The following is a 23,771-nucleotide window of genomic DNA, read 5'->3' on the forward strand; positions in this document are numbered from 1 at the left end:
AAATGCTGCTACAACTTGCTGCTGAAGGAATTATGCAAGTCTTGTGTGACACTACTGGAGGGGACTCTTGGAAGCGTGTGCCTGTTTTCCTTTGGACTTCGGCCCCATGTACTTTTCCCTTTGCTTATTTTGCTTTGTATCCTTTTCTATGATAAGTCATGGCCATGAGTACAACTACTTGTCAACTACCCTGAGTCTTTCTAGCGAATCACCAAACCAAACCTGGGGGTGATCTTGGGGATCCCTCACACAGATGAATTCTTGTGTCATTATTATTTAAATCCAGTCCGAGATAACATCAGGAAAATCCAAGCAAATATCCAGCATGAGTGAAAAATATAAGAATGGTAGCATTTAAGGCATTAAACTAGGCAAAGTGACACATTTTATACACACAATAACATATAAAGATGATATTTCTAAAAAAATTTTTTGGCCATGCTGTGCAGCATGTGGGATACTAGTTCCCCAACCACGGATCAAACCTACACCCCCTACATTGAGAGTGCAGAGTCTTAACCAGTGGACAACCAGGAAAGACCCAATGATATCATTTTAATAAAACACAAATATTCAATGCAAAACTGTTTAAAAGGATCAACTGACAAAAACTCAATTGTAGAAGACTAAAATATCATTCTCTTATGGTTAGCGGGGGGAAGGGTGGAGGGAAGGGATAGTTAGGAAGTTTGGGATTGACACGTACACACTGCTTTATTTGTTTGTTTTTTTAAAAATTTATTTATTCACTGGATTTATTTATGGTCTTTATTGGCTGTGTTGGGTCTTTGTTGCTACACACGGGCTTTCTCTAGTTGCAAAGAGCGGGGGCTACTCTTCATTGTGGTGTGTGGGCTCCTCATTGTGGTGGCTTCTCTCTTGTTGCAGAGCATGGGCTCTAGGCATGTGGGCTTCAGTAGTTGTGGCACATGGGCTCAATAGTTGTGGCTCATGGGCTTTAGAGCGCAGGCTCAATTGTTGCAGTGCACAGGCTTAGTTGCTCCGTGGCATGTGGTATCTTCTTAGGGCAGGGCTAGAACCCATGTCCCTTGTATTGGCAGGTGGATTCTTAACCACTGCACCACCAAGGAAGTCCCCACACTGCTATGTTTAAAATGGATAATCAACAAGGACCCACTGTATAGCACAGGGAACTCTGCTCAATGTTATGTGGCAGCCTAGATGAGAGGGGAGTCTAGGGGAGAATCAGTACATGTATATGTATGGCTGTGTCACTTTGCTGTGCACCTGAAACTATCACAATATTGTTAATTGGCTATACTTAAATAAAAAATAAAAGGTTAAAAAAAATTCTCAGTCTTTGACAGACCAATTAAGAGAAAAGTAAACAGGTATACAGAAGATATGAGTAATAAAGTTGAATAAACAAACATAAATACAGAAAAGGACCTCCAGTTATGGCAGCATAAAGAGGCTGGTGATTCTTCTCTGCAAAAGACTTGTATAAACCTGTACGAGACTGTCAAAGACAACTATTTCCGGGTACTGGAAACGGACCAAATGCAGAAAACAATTAAGAAATGACTACTGTTGAAAAATTGCTAGAGCTTCAGGTAAGGATAGTGGCTTTTTTGCAAGAGGCTAGTCACACTCCACCATCCCCAACAGCTTGGTTGGTAAAAAGCCGTTTTTCTAGTGTATGGTTGGTCATGGAAACAATGTTGCTTGTTGCCAGAGAGGCAGACTGGATGTGGACCAGTGGGTAAAAACCTGTGACTGTGCTAGTTAAGAGTGGTGAACTCAATCAGGAAAGAATAAGAAAATCCCACAACTTTGCAAGCCTAAAATGTAGTCCTGTCTGAGGTGAGTGGTAGAATGCCTAGGAATTTAACAAGGAGATCCTAGAAACTAGACAGCCATAAAAAGACTGACACTCTCCACAAATTTTTGCCTAAATGGAAAATAATGTGATTGGACAGGAAAGACCTAAGAAAGTCTGGTAAAAAGTAAAAGCTTAAGGATGACCTGAAAACTGACAGCAACTTTGTATGTTGTTTCCCAGCTCCACACACAGATCAGCCTGAGGCCTTTCACTGGATGAACTAAGTAATGCAGACACAGGAGCACTGCCTAGGAAGCAAGCTTAAAAATAAATAAGAGTAAAAAAAACCGAGCAGAGATATCAGTGGTTGCATACGTAAGTTACTAAAGTAAACAAAATTCCCCCGAAAATTAGAATACAGAATTGCTACAATATATTATCTAAAATATCTAGTTTTCAACAAAAATTACTAGACATGTAATGAAATAAAAAAGCGTGAGTTACTCAGGATAAGACTATAGTAAGTAGAAAATGACAGATACATTAGCAATGTCTTCAAAAGTAGATTTTATAAATACTTCAGAGAATTAAAGACAATGACTCAACAGGGAATTTCACAGAAACTATACAAAAGAACCATACAGAAACTCTAGAGTTAAAAAGAAGATTTGAAAAAAAGAATCAGGGAACATTTTAGATAACATATCATAGCAAGTCTGTATTCTGATCTATTAAAAAGAGATCAACTGAAATTATCCAACCCAAAGAACAGAAAGAACAAAAGACTGAAGAAAAATGAAGTGGGCCTCAGAGAGCTGTGGAAAGATGTCAAGTGTAACAACATATTTGTAATGAGTGACCCAAAGGAAGGAGGGAAACAGAAAAGGAAACTGGAAGAAATTATGGCCAAAAATCTCCCATATTTGATTAAAAAATTAACCTACTAATCCATGAAACTCAATAAACCCCAAATAGGATAAATATAAAGAGCATCAAACCAAGTCATGTCATAGTTATTTCCAAAATCCAAGGACAAAGAGAGAATATTGAAAGCTTTAAGAGAAAAATAACTTGTACTTCCCTGGTGGTACACTGGTTAAGACTCTGCACTCTCAATGCAGGGGGCCTGGGTTCAATCCTGCTTAGGGAACTAGATCCCACATACATGCTGCAACTAAGAGTTTGTATGCCACAACTACAGAGCCCACATGCCGCAACGAAGGAGCCTGTCTCCCACAATTAAGAAGCCCACCTCCTGCAACTAAGATCTGGTGCACCCAAATAAATAAATAAATAAACACTTTTTAAAAAAGAGAAAGAGAAATGACTCATCACATGTAGGAGAACAGCAACACAATTAACAGGTACAGCTCATCAGAAACAATGAAGGTCAGAAGGCAACAGAGTGAAATATTTAGTGTGCTAACAAAAAAAACCTATCAGGCAAGAATTCTATATCCTGGACTTCCTGGGTGGAACAGTGGTTAAGAATCTGCCTGCCAATGCAGGGGACATGAGTTCAAGCCCTGGTCTGGGAAGATCCCACATGCTGCGGGACAACTAAGCCCATGTGCCACAACTACTGAGGCTGCTCTCTAAAGCCCAAGAGCCACAACTACTGAGCCCACGTGCCACAACTACTGAAGTCCACACACCTAGAGCCCATGCTCCACAAGAGAAGCCACTGCAGTGAGAAGCCCGTGCACCTCAATGAAGAGTACCCTCTGCTTGCCACAAGTAGAGGAAGCCTGCATGCAGCAATGAAGACCCAACACAGCCAAAAATAAATACATAAATATATTAAAAAAAAAAAAAGAAAAATATATCCTGTGAAACTACTTTTCACAAATGCAGGATAAATGGAGACATTCTCAGATAAAAACACAGAGAATCTCTTGCTACTAGACAAGTTAAGAAGAAATACTAAAACACATTCTTTGTGATAAAAGAAAATAATACCAGACTAACTAAAATCCACAGCAAAAAAAGAAAAACATCAGAAATGGTAAATATGTGGGTGTATATAAAAAACGGGGTGTACAACATACACATATACACTTTTTTTATTCTCTTCATTTCATTTTTAAAATGATTATTTAAAGCAATAATTACAATACTGTATTCTCAGGTTTATCACAGATATAAATGTAACACATTTGATGATGACAGTAAAAAGAAGTGGGAGAAAATGCAGCTATGTTGGAGTAAATTTGCTAAATTTTATCAGAATTAATTCAGTATTAACCTTAATTAGACTGATATGTTCAAACTGCATATTGTAGTTCCCAGAGCAACTAACACACACACACACACAAAACCCTCAAAAAAACACCTAAAAATAACAGAGAAATTAAAACTGTACACTGAATTTGTATACTAATATACAAATACTAACTATGTAACTATACTAAGTAAAATCTGTATACTAACTGTATACTAAACAGTATTTGTATACTAATTTGTATACTAATTATATGCTAAACAGTATTAACACAAAAGAAGGCAGCAAAGGAGGTACAAAGGAACATAAAAGATATGAAACATATTATAAACAAATAGCACAATGAAGGCATAAATGCAACCATATCAATTATTACATTAAATGTGAACAGACTAACCACTGATCAAAAAGCAGAGGGTGAAAGAGGTCAAAAGGTACAAACTTCCAGTTATAAAATAAATGAGTCTAAATAAAATAGATAACCAACAAGGACCTACTGTATAGCATAGAGTACTGTATAGCACTCAGTATCTTGTAATAATTTATAATGGAAAAGAATCTAAAAAAGAATACACACACACACACACACACACACAGATACATATACACATATAACTGAATCACTTTGCTATATACCTGAAACTAACACAACACTGTAAATCAACTACATTTCAATAACAAAATTTTTTTTAATGATAAACATACAAAAAACAAAAAAAAAAACCCAAACAAAAGCCATGGGGAGGTTATGTACAACTTGGTGACTATAGTTAATAGTACTATATTATATACTGGAAAACTGCTAAAAAAGTAGATCTTAAAAGTTGTAACTTTTGGTAACTGTGGTAATGGATATTAACTAGACTTATTGTGGGGATCATTTCAGAATATATACAAATATTGAATCACTACGTTGTACACCCGAAACTAATATAATGTTAGATGTCCATTATACCTCAATAAAAAAATACAATTAGATAAAAATTTCTTAAATTTTTAAAAAGACAGAAGTTTGCAGACTGGCTTAAATAGAACAAGACTCAACTATATGCTGTTTATATGTTTCTACATGTCTCTGAGACACACTTTAGATTCATAGATACAAATAGGTTGAAAGTAGGATGGATAAAGATTTACCACAGTAACAACAGAGTACTGGAATAACTACATTAAAATTTAAAATAAGGGATACTACTAGAAACAAAGAGGGACATTTCATAATGATAATAGGGTCAATGTATCAGAAAAATACGACAAATATAAATATGTATGCACCTTAACAGAGCACCAAAACACCTGAAGCAAAATCTGATGAAATGGTAAAGAGTTCAACAAATTACAGAGATTTTAATATTCATCTCTCAATAACTGATACAATAATAAAACAGAAAATCAATAAGAATATGGAAGACATGAACAACACTATCAAGCCATTTGACCTAACACTATAAAGCAATTTGAGTATGGAATGCTCAACCCAACAGCAAAATACAGTCTTTTGAAACATTCTCTAAGACAGACCAAATGCTAGGTCACAAAACAAGTCTCAACAACTTTAAAAGAAGTAAAATCATACAAAATACTTTCTTCAACCATAACAAAATGAAATTAGAAATCAGTGAGTTGTCACCAAGCAGGCTTGGTTATGCAAAATAAACTGAGAGAATACTTATAACACGAAAAGTGTAAGAACTCAAATATAACTTGGAAGGAAGACCATCTTATGTTCTGGCATGTACTGTATACTTACATACATCAAACTTTAGAGGGAGATTTATGAAACTTTAGGGGAAACTTTCTACACTTCTGTGTTTTTGTTTGTTTTGAGAATGCATTGCTTTTATAAATCAAGAAAAAGAAGATATTTCCACATTTTTATGTGAATGTAATTTATGTTCCTCTACCACAGATCTATATTTGAAGTCAGGCTTCCCTATTATTGCAGGAATATCTATCTGTTCAAGTGATGACTAAATTCTATCCAGTTCCACATAACTGGTTCAAAGACTTTTAAAAATACTTAAACTTCTTTGTCTCTAAGGCAGCCCTCTCCTTAACACCCATTTCTGTATTAGATTACTGGTGCTGACAATGCAAAGCTAAAAAAACAAAAACGAAACAGCAACCTAAGTTAGTATACATTATCACTCAGAGATAAAAAGCAGACTCTCGGTCAGAATGCCAAGTTTAGGAAAGTAAGAACAAAACGTCATGGTTATTGGCATTACCCTAAGGCTTTGAGAATATTTTACAATAAAAAAAAATTTCAAAAACATCCTTTAGGTAGGGTAAATTCTATTAATCCATAAATCCTATTAGCTGATTATCCCAAGACAATGTCCATTTACACCTGTTATCCTACTCCAATTATTAACAGTACCTCCTCTTCTACTTTCAGAAGATGCTTATTTGGGTGATAAACTATATGGTCAGTCTATTTCTTTGACTATTTATAAGGTCAAATACACAATGCAAGAAAAAGAGGCAATTTTTCAAGTACAACAGAAGGTTTGCTGGGAATCTGGTAAACATACCTAATGGCATCCAAAATTCCAAGTCTAGAAAGTAATTTCATTATAAACAAACATCAAGGGACAGTTTTTCAATATTATTGGTCAGAGCTTCAGCTACGGGCTACGATTCAGAATTTGGATTAACCAGCAGCTATCAAATCTTAACTGTACATTTACTTCTTTTTCTTTTTTTTAAAGAGAACTTTATTAATTATTATTATTGTTATTTGCCTGCGTTGGATCTCCGTTGCTGTGCATGGGCTTTCTCTAGCTGCAGCGAGCAGGGGCTACTCTTTGTTGCAGTGCGTGGGCTTCTCATTGCAGTGGCTCTTCTTGTGGAGCACGGGCTTCAGTAGTTGTGGCACACAGGCTCAGCAGTTGCGGCTTGCGAGCTCTAGAGCGCAGGCTCAGTAGTTGTGGCACATGGGCTTAGCTGTTCCTTGGCACGTGGGATCTTCCTGGACCAGGGATGGAACCCATGTCCCTTGCACTGGCAGGCGGATTCTTAACCACTGCGCCACCAGGGAAGTCCCTACATTTACTTCCATAAATCATATCTTACGTGTCCTTGATGATTTCCTTTCTCATAACCCTTTGACTTAGATAAACTACATTACTTTTAGGACAGTTCTGAATTTTGCAATTTCCTAACAAACCAATGATTTTAAAATCTTTTCAAACCGTGACTTCTCTAACTACAGAGAGTTCTAGAACTATTCAGAGAAATGGACACCTGAACAACTTCCTGTACAATGTGGTTAAAGTATCATGTCTAGATGTTTCCCCCCAAATTTTCCACTGCTCAAATTTTTCATTTCAGTGTTTGTCAAAACTCTTGTGTTCTTAACTCTGTACATAAGAATCATGCGCAGTCACTTTTTACCTGTCTTCTTTGCACCTACTGCAAAATCTCTAATATAGTTACTTTAAAAATTCTTTCTGTTGTTTTTGAGGAAAAACTTGTCTACTATTCCTTCTTTCCTAAAAATTTTCTTCCCAGCAAGGAACGTGGAATTTTGTTTGTTTATATACTTTTCTAGGTAAAATTTACATACAATAAAATGAAAATGTAAGTATATAATTCTGTAAGTTTTATTTTCCAGATATTTATTGGAGTATAATTGCTTTACACTGTTCTCCTAGTTTCTGCTGTACAACAAAATGAATCAGCTGTATTTATACATATATCCCCATATTCCCTCCCTCTTGAGACCCCCCCTCCCCATTCCACTTCTCCAGGTCATGACCAATCATCTATTTGATCTCCCTGCGTTATGTAGCTGCTTCCCACTAGCCATCTATTTTACATTTAGTAGTGTATAAATGTCAATCCTACTCTATCACTTTGTCCCAGCTTTTCCCCCCACCGTGTCCTCAAGTATGTTCTCTACATCTGAGTCCTTATTCTTCCCCTGCCACTGAGTTCATCAGTACCATTTTTTAAGATTTCATATATATGCGTTAGCATATAGTATTTTTCTTTCTGACTTACTTCACTCTGTATGAGACTCTAGGCCAATCCACCTCACTACAAATAACTCACTTTCATTCCTTTTTATAGCTGAGTAATATTCCATTATATATATGTGACACATCTTCCTTACCTATTCATCTGCTGATGGACACTTAGGTTGCTTCCATATCCTGGCTATTGTAAATAGTGCTACAATGAACAATGGGGTGCATGTATCTTTTTGAATTATGGTTTTCTCAGGGTATATGCCCAGTAGTGGGATTGCTGGGTCATATGGTAGTTCTATTTTTAGTTTTTTAAGGAACCTCCATACTGTTTTCCATAGTGGCTGTATCATGTCACATTCTCACCAAGAGTGCAGGAGAGTTCCCTTTTCTCCACAGCCTCTCCAGCATTTATTGCTCCTAGATTTTTTTAAAAATTTATTTACTTATTTACTTATTTTATTGGCTGTGTTGGGTCTTCATTGCTGCACGCGGGCTTTCTCTGGTTATGGTAAGCAGGGGTTACTCTTCATTGCGGTGCGCAGGCTCCTCATTGCCTTGGCTTCTCTTGTTGTGGAGCACAGGCTCTAGATGTGTGGGCTTCAGTAGTTGTGGCACACAGGCTCAATAGTTGTGGCTCACAGGCTCTAGAGCGCAGGCTCAATAGTTGTGGCACATGGGCTTGGTTGCTCCGCAGCATTTGGTATCTTCCTGAGGCAGGGATTGAACCTGTGTCCCCTTCATTGGCAGGCGGATTCTTTAACCACCGCGCCACCTAGGAAGTCCTGCTCCTAGATTTTTTGATGATGGCCATTCTGACTGGTGTGAGGTGATACCTCATTGTGGTTTGTTTTTAAAAAAAATTTAATTAATTAATTTATTTATTTATTGGCTGCGTTGGGTCCTCCTTGCTGTGCACAGGTTTTCTCTAGTTGTGGAGAGCAGAGGCTACTCTTCATTGCAGTGCTAGGGCTGCTCATTGCAGTGGCTTCTCTTGTTGCAGAGCATGGGCTCTGGGTACGAGGGCTTCAGTAGTTGTGGCACGTGGGCCCAACAGTTGTGACTCACGGGCTCTAAAGCGCAGGCTCAGTAGTTGTGGCACACGGGCTTAATAGATCCACAGTGTGTGGGATCTTCCTGGACCAGAGCTTGAATCCATGTCCCCTGCATTGGCAGGTGGATTCTTAACCACTGTGCTGCTAGGGAAGTCCCTCATTGTGGTTTTGATTTGCATTTCTCTAATGATTAGTGGTGTTGAGCATCTTTTCATGTGTTTGTTGGCCATATATATGTCTTCTTTGGAGAAAGTCTATTTAGCTCTTCTGCCCATTTTTGGATGGGGTTGTTTGTTTTTTTGATATTGAGCTGCATCAGCTACTTGTATATTTTGGAGATTAATCCTTTGTCAGTTACTTCATTTGCAAATATTTTCTCCAATTCTGAGGGTTGTCTTTTAGTCATATTTATGGTCTCCTTTGCTGTGCAAAAATTTTTAAGTTTCATTAGGTCCCATTTATTTTTGTTTTTATTTCCTTTACTCTAGCAGGTGGGTCAAAAAGGATCTTGCTGTCAATTATGTCATAAAGTGTTCTGCCTATGTTTTCCTCTAAGAGTTTCATAGTATCTGGCCTCACATTTAGGTCTTTGATCCATTTTGAGTTTATTTTTGTGCATGCACAAAACAACACCATGTGTTGGGGAATGTTCTAATTTCATTCATTTACATGTAGCTGCCCAGTTCTCCCAGCACCACTTATTGAAGAGACTGTCTTTTCTCCACTGTATATTCTTGCCTCCTTTGTCAAAGATAATGTGACCATATGTATGTGGGTTTATCTCTTTCTATAAGTTTTGACAAATGAAATCATCCATCTTTACCAAGTCATGGAATATTCTTATCATCCCAGAAAGTTCCCCCTTTCCAGGCAATCCTTTCTTCAGGAGCAACCTCTTTTCTGATGATATTTTTCTACCATAAATTAATTCTGCCTATTCTACAACTTTATATAAATGGAATAAATACAATATGCATTCTTTAGTTTTCAGCTTCTTTTGCTCAGCATACTGTCTGAAGTTAATCTATATGTTAGCAGTTAGTTTCTGTTGTTGTCAATTTGTATTCCACTGTAAGAAAATATCATGTTATGTTTATCTATTTGCCTGTTGTTGGGTTGATTCCAGGTTTGGACTATAAAATTAGAACAAAGATGCCATGAACATTCTTGTACATAGCCTTCTGTGGACAGCAATTTTCATTTCTCTTACTTAAGTACCTTGGAGCAGAACTGCTGGATCATAAGACAGACGTAAGTTTAATTTTATTAAAAACAGTCATGGTTTTCTCCAAAGTGGTATACCATCCTATCAACAATGTATATTAATTATGGTAGCTCTACATCCTTGCCAACATTTGATGTTATCAGCAGTTTCAATTTTAGCCATTCTGGTGTGTGTAGTGCTATTTCATTATGCTTTTAATCTGCACTTCCCTGATGACTATTGAGTGCTTTTTCATGTGCTTATTGGCCATTCATACATCTTCCTCTGGAAAGTCTCTAATCAAGTGTTTTATCTATTTTTTGAATTGGATTACTTATGTTTTTATTACTAAATAATAGAGTTCTCTATGTTTTCTAGATATAGTCCCTTTTTAGGTATGATTTGGAAATATTTTTTCCCAGTATATGGCTTGCCTATTTATTTTCTTAGGGTTAGCTTTTAGTGGGCAAAAGTTTTAAATTTAAGATAAACCTAAAAATCAACTTTATTTTTCTTCTCTGAAAGTAACTTTTTTGCCAGATCCAAGAAATCTCTGCCTATTTACAGGTCACAAGGTATTTCCTGTGTTTACTTACAGATGCTTTATAGTTTCGGCTTTTATGTTTAGTCCTTTGGTCCATCTCACATTAAATTTTTTGTATAGCATGAGGAAAGGTCAAGGTTAATTTTATTTCCATATAGATACCTAGTTGATCAATCATTATTTATTGAAGTAACCTTGCTTTCCATTGAAATGCTTTGGTATCTTCAGGAAGTCAACTGAACATATGTATGGGTCTGTTTCTGGATTAAGCTATCCTTTCCATTTTCACCGACATTATAATAAGCATGTCAATTTCAAAAAGAAAGAAACAAGAGAAGAGAAGAGAAGAGAAGAGAAGAGAAGAGAAGAGAAGAGAAGAGAAGAGAAGAGAAGAAAAGAAGAGAAAAAAAAAAAAAAAAAAAGGCCTGCTATGATTTGGACTGTTTACCTCTACAGATCAGTCTTGGCAGAACTGACATTTTTAACAATACTGAGTTTTCCAATCCATGACATGTTTTATCTCTCTAATTATTTAGGTTTTTTACGCTATTGTCAATAGTATCATTTTTTAAAATGTCATTTTCCAGTTGTTGCCTTATTATACAGAAACATAACTAATTTGATATTGATTTTATATCCGAAGACCCTGAAAAAAATTTCATTTTATTAACTGTAGTCCTTGATTTGTAGATCCCTTAGGATTTTCATGGGTAATCATGTCATCTGTGAAAAGAGACAGTTTTACTTCTTCCAAGCTTTATGATTTCTATTTCTTTTTCTTATATTCTTATACTCTATCTAGCAGAATACTGTATACAGACTGTGTGTCCCTGCACTGTTCCCCATCTTAGTGGCAAAGCATTCAAAATTTCACCACTAAGTATGTAGTTGTATGTAGGTTTTTTTCATATATTAACTTTGTCAGGATGAGGAAGTTCCCTTTTATTTCTAGCTTGCTGAGAGTTTTATCATGAGTGGGAGTTAATACTGTCAAATGATTTTTCCTTACCTGTTAATAGAACCATGTGGTTTTCCCACTTTACACTACTAAATATGGGGAATTACATTAGTTGATTTTTAAAAACAGACTTTCTTTTTAGGAGCAGTTTTAAATACACAGCAAAATTTAGAAGAAAGTACAGAGTTCCCATACATGCCCTACCTGTACTCTCCCTAAGAGCTTCCCTTACTATCAACCCAGATAGCTCCTCCATGACACACCCACAGACTCTCCCACTATCAACATCCCACACCAGAGTGGTACATTTTGTTAGCTAATGAACCTACGCTGACAAATCATTACCACCCAAACTTTATAGTTTACATTAGGGTTCACTCTTGGCGTTGCACATTCTATAAGTTTTAACAAAGGTATAAGGGCATTTACCTGTGCATTATTATAGTATCATTCAGAGCAGTCTCACTGCCCTAAAAACTGATAAATAAGTGCTCCACTTATTCATCCATCTCCCTGCTAGCCCCTGGTAATAACTCATCTTTCAACTGTCTCCATAGTTTTGCCTTCTCTAGAATATCATATAGTTGGAATCATTCAGTATGTAGCCCTTTCAGATTGGCTTCATTCACCTAGTAATATGCACTTCAGGTTCCTCTCTTTTCATGGCATCTTATTTACTACTATTATTATTATGCCATGCCACACAGTTTGTGGGATCTTAGCTCCTCGACCAGGGATAGAACCTGGGCCCCCGGCAGTGGAAGCACAGAGTACTAACAACTGGACCACTAGGGAATTCCCTCTCATTTCATTTTAGCTTCAAATAATATTCCATGTCTGGATGTATCAGTTTATTCATCTAGTGAAGGACATAGTGGTTCCTTCCAACTTTTGTCAATTACAAATAAAGCTGCTAGATAAACATCCATGTGCAGGTTTCTGTGTAGAAATAAGTTTTGAACTCAGTTGGATAAACACCAAGTAGTGTGACTGCTGGCCTGTGTGGTAAGAATACGTTTAATTTTGTAAAAATTGCCAAACTGTTTTCCAAAGTGGTTGTACCATCTTGCTTTCCTACCAGTAATAAGTTCCTGTTGCTCCACATTCTCATTTGGTGTTGTCAAGTTCTTGATTTTGGCTATTCTAATAGGTGTATAATGGTATTTCGTTGTTTTAATTTACATTTCCCTCATGACATATGATGTGGCATATCTTTTCATGTGCCTATTTGCCATTTGTGTATCTTTTTTTCAACACTGAGGTAAGTTTATAAGATCATAGAAGTTTCAGGTGTACAACACTATATTTTGACTTCTATGTATATTACAGAGTGCTCACCACCAAAAGTTTAGTTTCTACCCGTCACCATACAACAGACCCCCTTTACTTATTTTGCCCTTCGCCCAACTCCTTCCTTTCTGGTAACCATACTACTCTGTTCTCTGTATTTATGTTTGTTTTCGTTTTGTTTATTAATATTCCACATGAGTGAAATCATATGGTATTTGTCTTTCTCCGTCTGACTTTTTTCACTTTGCATAATACCCTCAAGGTCTGTCCATATTCTCACAGATGGCAAGATTTCATTTTTCATGGCTGAGTAGTATTTCGCTATATATGTATGTACATATATTATTATGTTACATATTAATAATGTACAATCATTACTCATATCTATAACCCTTTTCATCTTGTAAAACTGAAACTCTACACCCATTAAACAGTAACTCCCCATTCATACCCATCCCCTGCCCCTGGCAACCACCATTCAACTTTCTGTCTCTATGACTGTGACTACTGTAAGCAGTTCATGTAAGTGGAATCACAAGGTATTTGTCTTTTTCTGACTGACTTATTTCAATTCACTTAGCAATGCCCTCAAGATCCATCCATGTTGTTGCAAATGGTAGGATTTTCTCCTTTTTTATGGCCAAATAATATTCCATTGTATATATAATTGATCCTTAAATAATACAAGATTGAATTTCAGGGGTCCACTTATACACAGATATTTTTCAATTGTAAATAGTACTGTACTGCACGACCCATGGTTGGTTGAATCTACAGATACGTAACTGTAGATATGGAGGGCAGAGTGCAAAGTTATTTGTGAATTTTAGACTGCATGGGAGATCAGCACCCCTAATCTCTGCATTGTTCAAGGGTCAACTGCATACACCATATTTTCTTTATCCACTGATCTGTCAGTGGACACTCAGGTTGATTCCATGCCTTGGCTATTGTAAATAATGCTGCAACGAACATGGGGGTGCATGTGTCTTTTGGAGATAGTGACTTTACTTTGGATAAACACCCAAGAGTGGAATTGCTGGATCATGTGGTAGTTCTATTCTTAATTTTTTGAGGAACTTCCATACTGTTTTACATAGTGGCTGTGCCGATTTACATTTCCAGTACCAATCCACAATGGTTCCCTTTTCTCCACATGCTCTCCAACACTTGTTATTTCTTCCCTTTTTGATAATAGCCATTCTAACAGGTGAGGTGATATCCCTCTGTGGCATCTCCCTGATGATTAGTGATGATGAGCAACTTTTCATGTACCTGTTTGCCATTTGTGTGTCATTTTTGGGAAAATGTCTATTCAGCTCCTCTGCCCATTTTTTAATCAGGTTTATGTCTTTTTGTTGTTGAGTTGTATGAGTTCCTTATATATTTTGAATATTAACTTCTTATCAGATATATAATTTGCAAATATTTTCTCCCATTCTGTAGGCTGCCTTTTCATTTTGTTAACTGTTTCTTTGGCAGTGTAGAAGCTTTTTATAGTTTGATGTAATACCATTTGTTGATTGTTCCTTCTGTTCCTTTGCTTTTGGTGTCATCTCCAAAAATAAAAAATTTTTAAAAATTGCTAAGACCAATGTCAAGGGGCTTTTGCTCTGTGTTTTCTTCTAGTAATTTAACAGTTTCAGGTCTCACATTTAAGACTTTAATCCACTTTGAGTTAATTTTTGTGAGTGGTGCAAGATAGGAGGCCAGTTTTCTCCTGCATGTGAATATCTAGTTTTCCCAAGACCATTTATCGAAGAGACTGTCTTTTCCACATGAGTATTCTTGGTTACCTTGTCAAATATCAGTTGACCATATATTCATGGGTTTATTTCTGGGCTCAATTCTGTTCCTTTGGATATGTTTCTGTTTTATACCAGTCTCATACTATTTTGATTACTATAGCTTTGTAATATAGTTTGAAATCAAGATATATGAGTATTCCAACTTTGTTGTTCTTTCTCCAGATTGCCTTGGTTATTCTGGTCTTTTGTAGTACCACATAAATTTTAGGACTGATGGTTCTATATCTGTAAAAAATGCCACTGGAATTTTCATAGGGATTGCACTGAATCTATAGATGGCTTTAGGAAGTATGAACCATTTAACAATATTAAGTTTTCCAATCCATGAACATGGAATACCTTTCCATTTATTTTTGCCTTCTTCAATTTCCTTCATCAATGTCTTATAATTTTCAGCGTACAGATGTTTTACATCTTTGGTTAAAATTATTCCTAAGTACTCCACTGCTTTTGGAGCCATCATGAATGAAACTGTCTCCTTATTTTCTTTTTCAGATATTTTGTCTTTAGTGTATAGAGACACAACTATTTTAATTAATTAATTAATTAATTAATTAATTAATTTTATTGGCTGTGTTGGGTCTTTGTTGCTGTGTGTGGGCTTTCTCTTAGTTGTGGTGAATGGGGGCTACTCTTCGTTGTGGTGCACAGGCTTCTCATTGCCGTGGCTTCTCTTGTTGCAGAGCACGGGCTCTAGGTGCATAGGCTTCAATAGTTGCAGCACATGGGCTCAATAGTTGTGGCTCACAGGCTCTAGAGCGCAGGCTCAATAGTTGTGGCACATGGGCTTAGTTGCTCCACAGCATGTGGGATCTTCCTGGAGCAGGGATCGAACCCGTGTCTCCTGCATTGGCAGGCGGATTCTTAACCATTGCACCACCTAGGAAGCCCCACAACTGATTATTGTATGTTGGTTTTGTATCTTGGCTTTACTGAATTCATTTATCAGTTCTTACAGTTTTTTGTGGAGTCTTTAGGGTCTTCTCTATATAAGATCATGTAATCTGCAAAAAGAGATAATTTTACTTCTTCCTTTTGGATGTGACACCTTTTTTTTCTTACCTAATTTTTTTTCTTACCTGCCCTGATTTGGATTTCCAGTACTATACTGTCACCCTTGTCTTGTTCTTGATCTTAGAGAAAAAGCTTTCACTCTTTTCCTGCTGAGTATGATGTTAGGGGTGGGCTTGTTCTTTAGCTTCTTAAGGTAAAAATAGAAATTTAAATCTTTTAAAAATGTATATAAGCATTTTCTTCTGAAGTAAGTATTTAAAAATGTAAGTTTCCTCTAAATACTGCTTTAGTTGCACCCCACAAATATTTATATGTTGCATATTTATTATTTTTCGATTTAAAATATTTGCTATTTTCCCTTGAGATTTCTCCTTTTACTTATGAATTATTTAGGAGTAGGTTGTTTCCCTCCCAAATACTTGGATGTTTTCAAATATCTTATTGTTTCAATTTCTAATTAAATTCTGTTGTGCTCAGAGAAATTCTGTACACTGTACGATTTCAATTTTTCAAAATTTATTGACATTTGTTAATGGGCCAGCATATGATTTATCTTGACAAAGCCGAGCATGTACAAAGATGATGTATTCTGTAGTTTGGGGATACATTGTTCTAAAAATATCAATTAGATCATCATGATTATTCTAATTCTCTATATTAGTACTGTTTTTTTTTTTCCTGTTCTCAATTACTGGTAGAGAGTTGTTAAAATCTACAACTCTGATTGTCCATCTGTATATTTCTTTCTTTAGTTGTCTTATTTTTTTAGTTGTCTTATTTTTCTGCACTTCTGTTATTAGGGGCCTACTAATAAATATATATTAGGATTGCTGCTTTCTAATGAAGTGCTCTTTTGATCATTATCAAGTAACTCCTCTATCTGGAATACTCTTTGCCTTGAAATTTATTTCGTCTAACGTTAACACAGCCACTTCAACCTCGTATTGTTAATATCTGATTGGCATATCTTTTTCATTCGTTTGCTTTTAACCTATCTGTGATTTTTGTATTTTAAGTACAACTCTTGAAAACAGCATATATATAGTTGCCCCTTTAACAACATGGAGGTTAGGAGTGGTGATCCCTTGTGCAGCTGAAAATCCGTGTATAACTTTTAACTCAAAAGTATAACCAAAAACTTAAGTACTAATAGCCTACTGCTGACTGCAAGCCTTACAGATAACATAAACAGCAATTAATACACACTTTGTATGTTATATATACTAAACACTGTATTGTTATAATAAAGTAAATTAGGGATTAAAAAAGTTATTAAGAAAATCATAAAGAAGAAAAACACATTTTATAGTACTGTATCTATTTATCAGTACCGTCAGTTTACATCGTCTGTTTACAAAATGAATTGTATCTCAGTACCTACATCAATATTGTCTTATATGATATTACAAAACACTTTACATGTTATACATATAACTAAAACTAGACATCAAAAAAAGAAAAGATAATGTAAAAAAGAAATTCATACTTATTTACAAGTACAATGATTCATGCATTGATAATGAAGAAAAAGCAATATTATTGCTTTATGGTAGTCTAATGTAATCAAAATGATGGCTTCATGGTAGCTTAGCATATACATTAATGAATGAATCATTATAAAAATTTTATGGCATACAGATTTACTGTCATATTTATAATACAGTATTAAAATATTGTTATTTTTTTAAAAACTGAGGTATAGTTGAATTACAATATTATTAGTTTCAGGTATACAACAGTGATTTGAAATTTTATAGCTTATATTTCATTTAAATTTATTACAAAATACTGGCTATATTCACTGTGCTGTACAGTATATCCATGTAGCTTATTTATTTTATACGTAACAGTTTGTACCTCTTAATCCCTTACCCCTATCTTTCCCCTCCCCTCCCCTGCTCCTCACTGGTAACCACTAGTTTGCTCTCTGTATCTGTGAGTCTCTTTCTGTTTTATTAGCAACATAGATTACCTCCATATCTTGGCTAAGGTAAATAATGCTGCTATGAACACTGGGCTGCATTTATCTTTTCAAATAAGAGTTTTCATCTTTTCCAGGTATATACCCAGGAGTTGAATTGATAGATCATATGGTAGTTCTATTTTTAATTTTTTGAGGCACCTCCATAGTGCTTTCCACAGTGGATACACCAACTTACATTCCTACCAGCAGTGTACAAGCATTCCCTTTTCTCCACGTCCTCACCAACATTTGTTAATGGTGGTCTTTTTGATAACAGTCATTCTGACAGGTATGAGGTGATACCTCATTGTATTTGCATTTCTCTGATGATTAGTGATGTTGAGAATCTTTTCATGTGCCTATTGGCCATCTGTATGTCTTCTCTGGAAAAATATGTATTCAGGTCTTCTGCCCATTTTTTCAATCAGGTAGTTTTTTCGATATTGAGTTGCATGAACTATTTATATATTTTGGATATTAACCCCTTATTGGTCATATCACTTGAAAATATTTTCTTCCATTCAGTAGGCTGTCTTTTCATTTTGTCAATGGTTTCCTTTGTTGTGCAAAAGCTTTTAGGTTTAATTAGGTCTCATTTGTTTATTTTTGCTTCTTTCCTTTGCCTTAGGAGACAGATCCAAAGAAATACTGCTACAATTTAAAACAGACTGTGTTCTGCCTATGTTTTCTTTTTTTTTTAAGAAAAGTAGTTTAATTTTATTTTTTTAAGCTTCATTTAAAAAAATATTTATTTATTTATTTTTGGATAGTTATTGAAGGCAAGGGATCTTAACTTTTTTTGGCTGTGCAGCATGGGGGATCCTAGTTCTCCAACCACACTTCAAACCCACTGGAAACAGAGAGTCCTAATCACTAGACTGCCAAGGAAGTCCCTGCCTGTGTTTTCTTCTAAGAGTTTTATGGTTTCCAGTCTTACATTTAAGTCTTTAAACCATTTTGAGTTTATTTCTGTATGTGGTGCAAGAAAATGTTCTAATTTCATTCTTTTACATGTAGCTATCCAGTTTTCCCAGAACCACGAAACTCACTTACTGAAGAAACTATCTTTTCTCACTGTATATTCTTGTCTCCTTTGTTGTAGATTAACTGACCATAAGTGTGTGAGTTTACTTCTGGGCTCTCTAGTCTGTTCCACTGATCTATGTGTCTGTTTCTGTGCCAGTACCAAACTGCTGTGGTTACTATAGCTTTGCAGTATAGTCTGAGATTAGGGAGAGTGATACCTCCTTCTCTGTTCTTGTTTCTCAAGATTGTTTTGGCCATTCAGGGTCTTTTGTGTTTCCATACAATTTTTAAAATTATTTGTTCTAGTTCTGTGAAAAATGCCGTTGGTATTTTGATAGGGCTTGCATTGAATCTGTAGATTATCTTGGGTGGTATGGTCATTTTAACAATATTAATTCTTCCAATCCAAGAACATGGTATATCTTTCCATCTGTTTGTGTCATCTTCAATTTCTTCTTTTTAAAAAAATTTATTTATTTATTTATCCATTGGCTATGTTGGGTCTTCGTTGCTGTGTGAGGGCTTTCTCTAGTTGTGGTGAGCGGGGGCTACTGTTTGTTGCGGTGTGCAGGCTTCTCATTGCAGTGGCCTCTCTTGCTGTGGAGCACAGGCTCTAGGCACATGGGCCTCAATAGTTGTGGCACGTAGGCTCAATAGCCATGGCTTGCAGGCTCCAGAGCACAGGCTCAGCAGTTCTGGCACACGGGTCTAGCTGCTCCGCAGCATGTGGGATCCTCCCAGCCCAGAGATTGAACCCACGTCCCCTGCATTGGCAGGCAGATTCCCAACCACTGCGCCACCAGGGAAGTCCCATGTTCAATTTCTTTTATCAGCATCTTATAGTTTTCAAAGTACAGGTCTTTTACCTTCTTAGTTAGATTTATTCCTAGGTATTTTATTCTTTTTGATACAATTGTAAATGGGATTGTCTCATTAATTTTCTTTGTGATAGTTCAGTGTTAATGTATAGAAATGCAACAGATTTCTGTATGTTAATTTTGTATCCTGTAACTTTACTGAATTCATTGATGAGCTCTAGTAGTTTTTTGGTGGTGTCTTCAGAATTTTCTATGTATCTGTAGGCAGTCACAGTTTTACTTCTTCCTTTCCAATTTGGATTATTTCTTTTTCTTCTCTGATTGCTGTGGCCAGGACTTCCAATACTATGTTGAATTAAAAGAGGCAAGAGTGAGCATCTGTCTTGTTCCTGATCTTGGAGAAAATGCTTTCAGTTTTCCAATGTTGAATATGAATGTTAGCTGTGGGCTTATCATATATGGACTTGATTATGTTGAAGTATGTTCCCACTATACCCACTTTGTTAAGTGTTTTTACCATAAATGAATGTTGCATTTTGTCAAAAGCTTTTTTGCAGCTACGTAGAAGATTGTATAATTTTTATTCTTTAATTTATTAATGTGGTGTATCACACTGATTAATTTGTGGTTACTGATCCATCCTTGCATCCCTGGTATAAATCCCACTTGATTATGATGTATTATCCTTTTAATATATTGTTAGATTTGGTTTGCTAATATTTCATTGTGGATTTTTACGTCTATGTTCATTACAGATATTGGCCTGTAATTTTCTTTTTTGGTATCTTTATCTGGTTTGGGTAGCCGGGTGATGGTGGCCTCATAGGACGAGTCTGCAAGTGTTCTTTTCTCTGCAATTTTTTGGGATAGTTTGAGAAGGACAGGTGCTAACTGTTCTCTAAATGTTTGGCAGAATTCACATATAAAGTCATCTGGTATTGGACTTTTGTTTGTTGGGAGTTCTTTGTTTTTGTTTTTTTAATTACTGACAACTTCATCACTGGTAAATGGTCTGTTCATATTTCCTATTTCTTCCTGGTTCAGCCTTAGATTGTACAGTTCTAGGAATCTGTCTGTTTTTTTCTAGGCTGTGCATTTTATTCACATATAGTTGTTTGCAGTATCATCTCATGATCCTTTGTATTCCTGCAGTGTCAATGGTGACTTCTTTTTTCATTTCTGATTTTATTGATCTGGGCCCCCTTTTTTTCTGGGGGAGTCTGACTAAAGGTTTATCAATTTTGTTTATCTTTTCAAAGAACCAGCTCTTAGTTTCATTAATATTTTCTATTTTTTTTTAAGTCTCTATTTCATTTATTTCTGCTCTGGTCTTTATGATTTCTTTCCTTCTAGTAACTTTGGGTTTTGTTTGTTCTTTTTTAATTCCTTTAGGTGTAAGGTTAGGTTGCTTGAGATTTTTCTTGTTTCCTGAGGTAGGTTTGTATCGCTTTAAACTTTTCTCTTAGAACTGCTTTTGCTATGACTCACAGATTTTGGATTGTTTTATTTTTGTTTTCATTTGTCTCCAGGTATTTTATTTCTTCTTTGGTTTCTTCAGTGATCCATTGGTTGTCCTTGCTCCTTGGGGAGAACCTCTACAATTGCAATTATTCTCCCATTAGTGGGTTGCCCACCCTGGGGGTATGGATCTTGATTATAAAGCAACTCCACCTTTCTTACCCATCTCATTGTGGTTCCTTCTGGTAGATTCCAGTCTTTCTCATCAATAGTTATTCTGTAAATAGTCATAATTTTGATGTGTCCATGAGAGGAGGTGAGCTCAGCGTCTTCCTTCAATATAAGTCTTTTTTTTTTTAATTGATGTATAGTTGATTTACAATGTTGTGTTAGTTTATACTGTACAGGAGAGTGATTCAGTTATACATATGTATATATACACAATCTTTTTTATATTCTTTTCCATTATGGTTTATCACAGATACTGAATATAGTTTCTAGTGCTATACAGTAGGACCTTGTTTTTTATCCACTCTATATATAATAGTTTGCATCTGCTAACCCCAAACTCCCAATACATCACTCCCCTAACCCCATCCCCTTGGCAACCACAGTCTGATCTCTATGTCTGTGAGTCTGTTACTGTTTTGTAGATAAGTTCACTTGTGTCATACTTTAGACGCCACACGTAAGTGATATCATATGGTATTTGTCTTTCTCCTTTTGACTTCCTTCACTTAGTATAATCTCTAAGTCCATCCATGTTGTTGCAAATGGCATTATTTCATTATTTTTTTATTGCTGCATAGTATTCCACTGTATACATGTACCACATTTTCTTTACCCATTCATCTGTCAATGGACATTTATGTTGTTTCCATGTCTTGGCTATTGTGAATAGTGCTGCTATGAACACAGGGGTGCATGTATGTTTTTGAATTATAGTTTTGTCCAGATATATGCCCAGAGTGGGATTGCTGGATCATATGGCAATTCTATTTTTAGTTTTTTGAGGAACCTCCACACTGTTTTCCACATTAGCTGCACCAGGGTTCCCTTTTCTCCACATCCTCTCCACCATTTGCTATTTGTAGATTTTTTAATGATGGCCATTCTGACCGGTGTGAGGTGGTACCTCATTGTAGTTTTGATTTGCATTTCTCTAATAATTAGCAATGTTGAGCATGTTTTCATGTGCCTGCTGGCCATCTGTATGTCTTCTTTGGAGAAATGTCTATTTAGGTCTTCTGCCCATTTTTCTGTTGGGTTGTCTGTTTTTTTGTTGTTGAGTTGTACGAGCTGTTTGTATATTTTGCAAATTAAGCCCTTGCCCGTCACATCATTTGCAAATATTTTCTCCCATTCTGTAGGCTGTCTTTCCGTTTTGTTTATGGTTTCCTTTGCTGTAGAAAAGCTTGTAAGTTTGATAAGGTCCCATTTGTTTATTTTCACTTTTGCTTCTATTGCCTTGGGAGACTGATTCAATACAAATCCTGCATGCAATATTCCACATGGTGAATACTTAGGTCATGTTGATGATGATGATGATGATCATGACATAAATATATCTCATAAAGTTATTGGAATTTTTCAAGAAGACACACATGTACACAATAGATAAGTTTATTAACTGTATGGTATGATGATTATTTACTATTCATTAAGTGGAAATGAATCATCATAAAGCTCTTCACCTTCATCATCTTCATGTTGAGTAGGCTGAAAAGAAGGAAGAGAAGTTGGTCTTGCTGTCTTGGGGGTGGAAGAAGTGGAGGAGGTGGAAGGGAAGGGAAGAGAGACAGGCACATGTACTGTGACTTTATGGAAATATATCATAATTTCTACTTGACTTTTTTGCTTTTTCATTCTCTAAAAATGTTTCTATATGCTACCAATCCTTCTTCCACTATCTGCTTTAATTTCAGTGACCCTATGATAGGAGCGTCCATGCTATAAAAAAAAAAAAGCAAAAGCAGTCTTGAAAATTGAAAGCCTTCTCCCCAGTTGTCTAATTTCAATTTGTTTCCCGGTACTGCATTCTTCTATGTCTTCCTTATTGTCTGGCACTGATTCAGGAGCACTCATCTCCATCAAGTTCTGTTGTTAACTCCTCTGGTGTGGTGTGTATTAGCTCTCGAAAATATCCATGTCTTAAAACCCTTCACCCCAACTTTTTTCCCCCGATATCTACAATCTCTTTCCTTGACTGGCTTTATCAGGCTTTTTCTATAACAATGACATCTTCAATGATGTAATCCTTCCAGATTTTCATGATGTTTTCTCTATTAGGGTTCTCTTCCACAGAATTGACAATCTTTTCCATAGAGTACCATGTGTAATGAGCCTTAAAGGTACTTAAGGCTACAGCCTGAATTATCAATGTTGTGTCTGGGGGTAAGTAGACCACTTCAGTGCCTTTGGAGTTGAACTCATGGGGTTCTGGGTAGCCAGGGCATTGTCCAATATCAAAAGAACTTTAAAAGGCAAGGTACCTCTTGACTTCAGGGAGAAAGCAGCAATAGAACTGATCCAGAAAAAGGATTTTTGTTGTCCAGGCCTTCTTGTTGTACAACCAAAAGACTGACAGCTGGTGTTTGTTTTTTCACTTCAAGACTCCGTGGTTAGAAGCTTTTTAAAAATAAATTACTTATTTATTTA

General features: G+C 36.0%; 1 protein-coding gene across 2 annotated transcripts in view; it reads right to left on the minus strand.

Annotated features, from left to right (window-relative positions):
• LIN9 (lin-9 DREAM MuvB core complex component) overlaps positions 1 to 23,771 on the minus strand; it is a 106,931-nt gene that overhangs the window by 45,814 nt on the left and 37,346 nt on the right. The gene's annotated exons all lie outside the window — the stretch shown is intronic.

The sequence above is a fragment of the Hippopotamus amphibius genome, chromosome 3, assembly GCF_030028045.1.
Source record: "Hippopotamus amphibius kiboko isolate mHipAmp2 chromosome 3, mHipAmp2.hap2, whole genome shotgun sequence".
NCBI classification, from domain to species: domain Eukaryota; kingdom Metazoa; phylum Chordata; class Mammalia; order Artiodactyla; family Hippopotamidae; genus Hippopotamus; species Hippopotamus amphibius.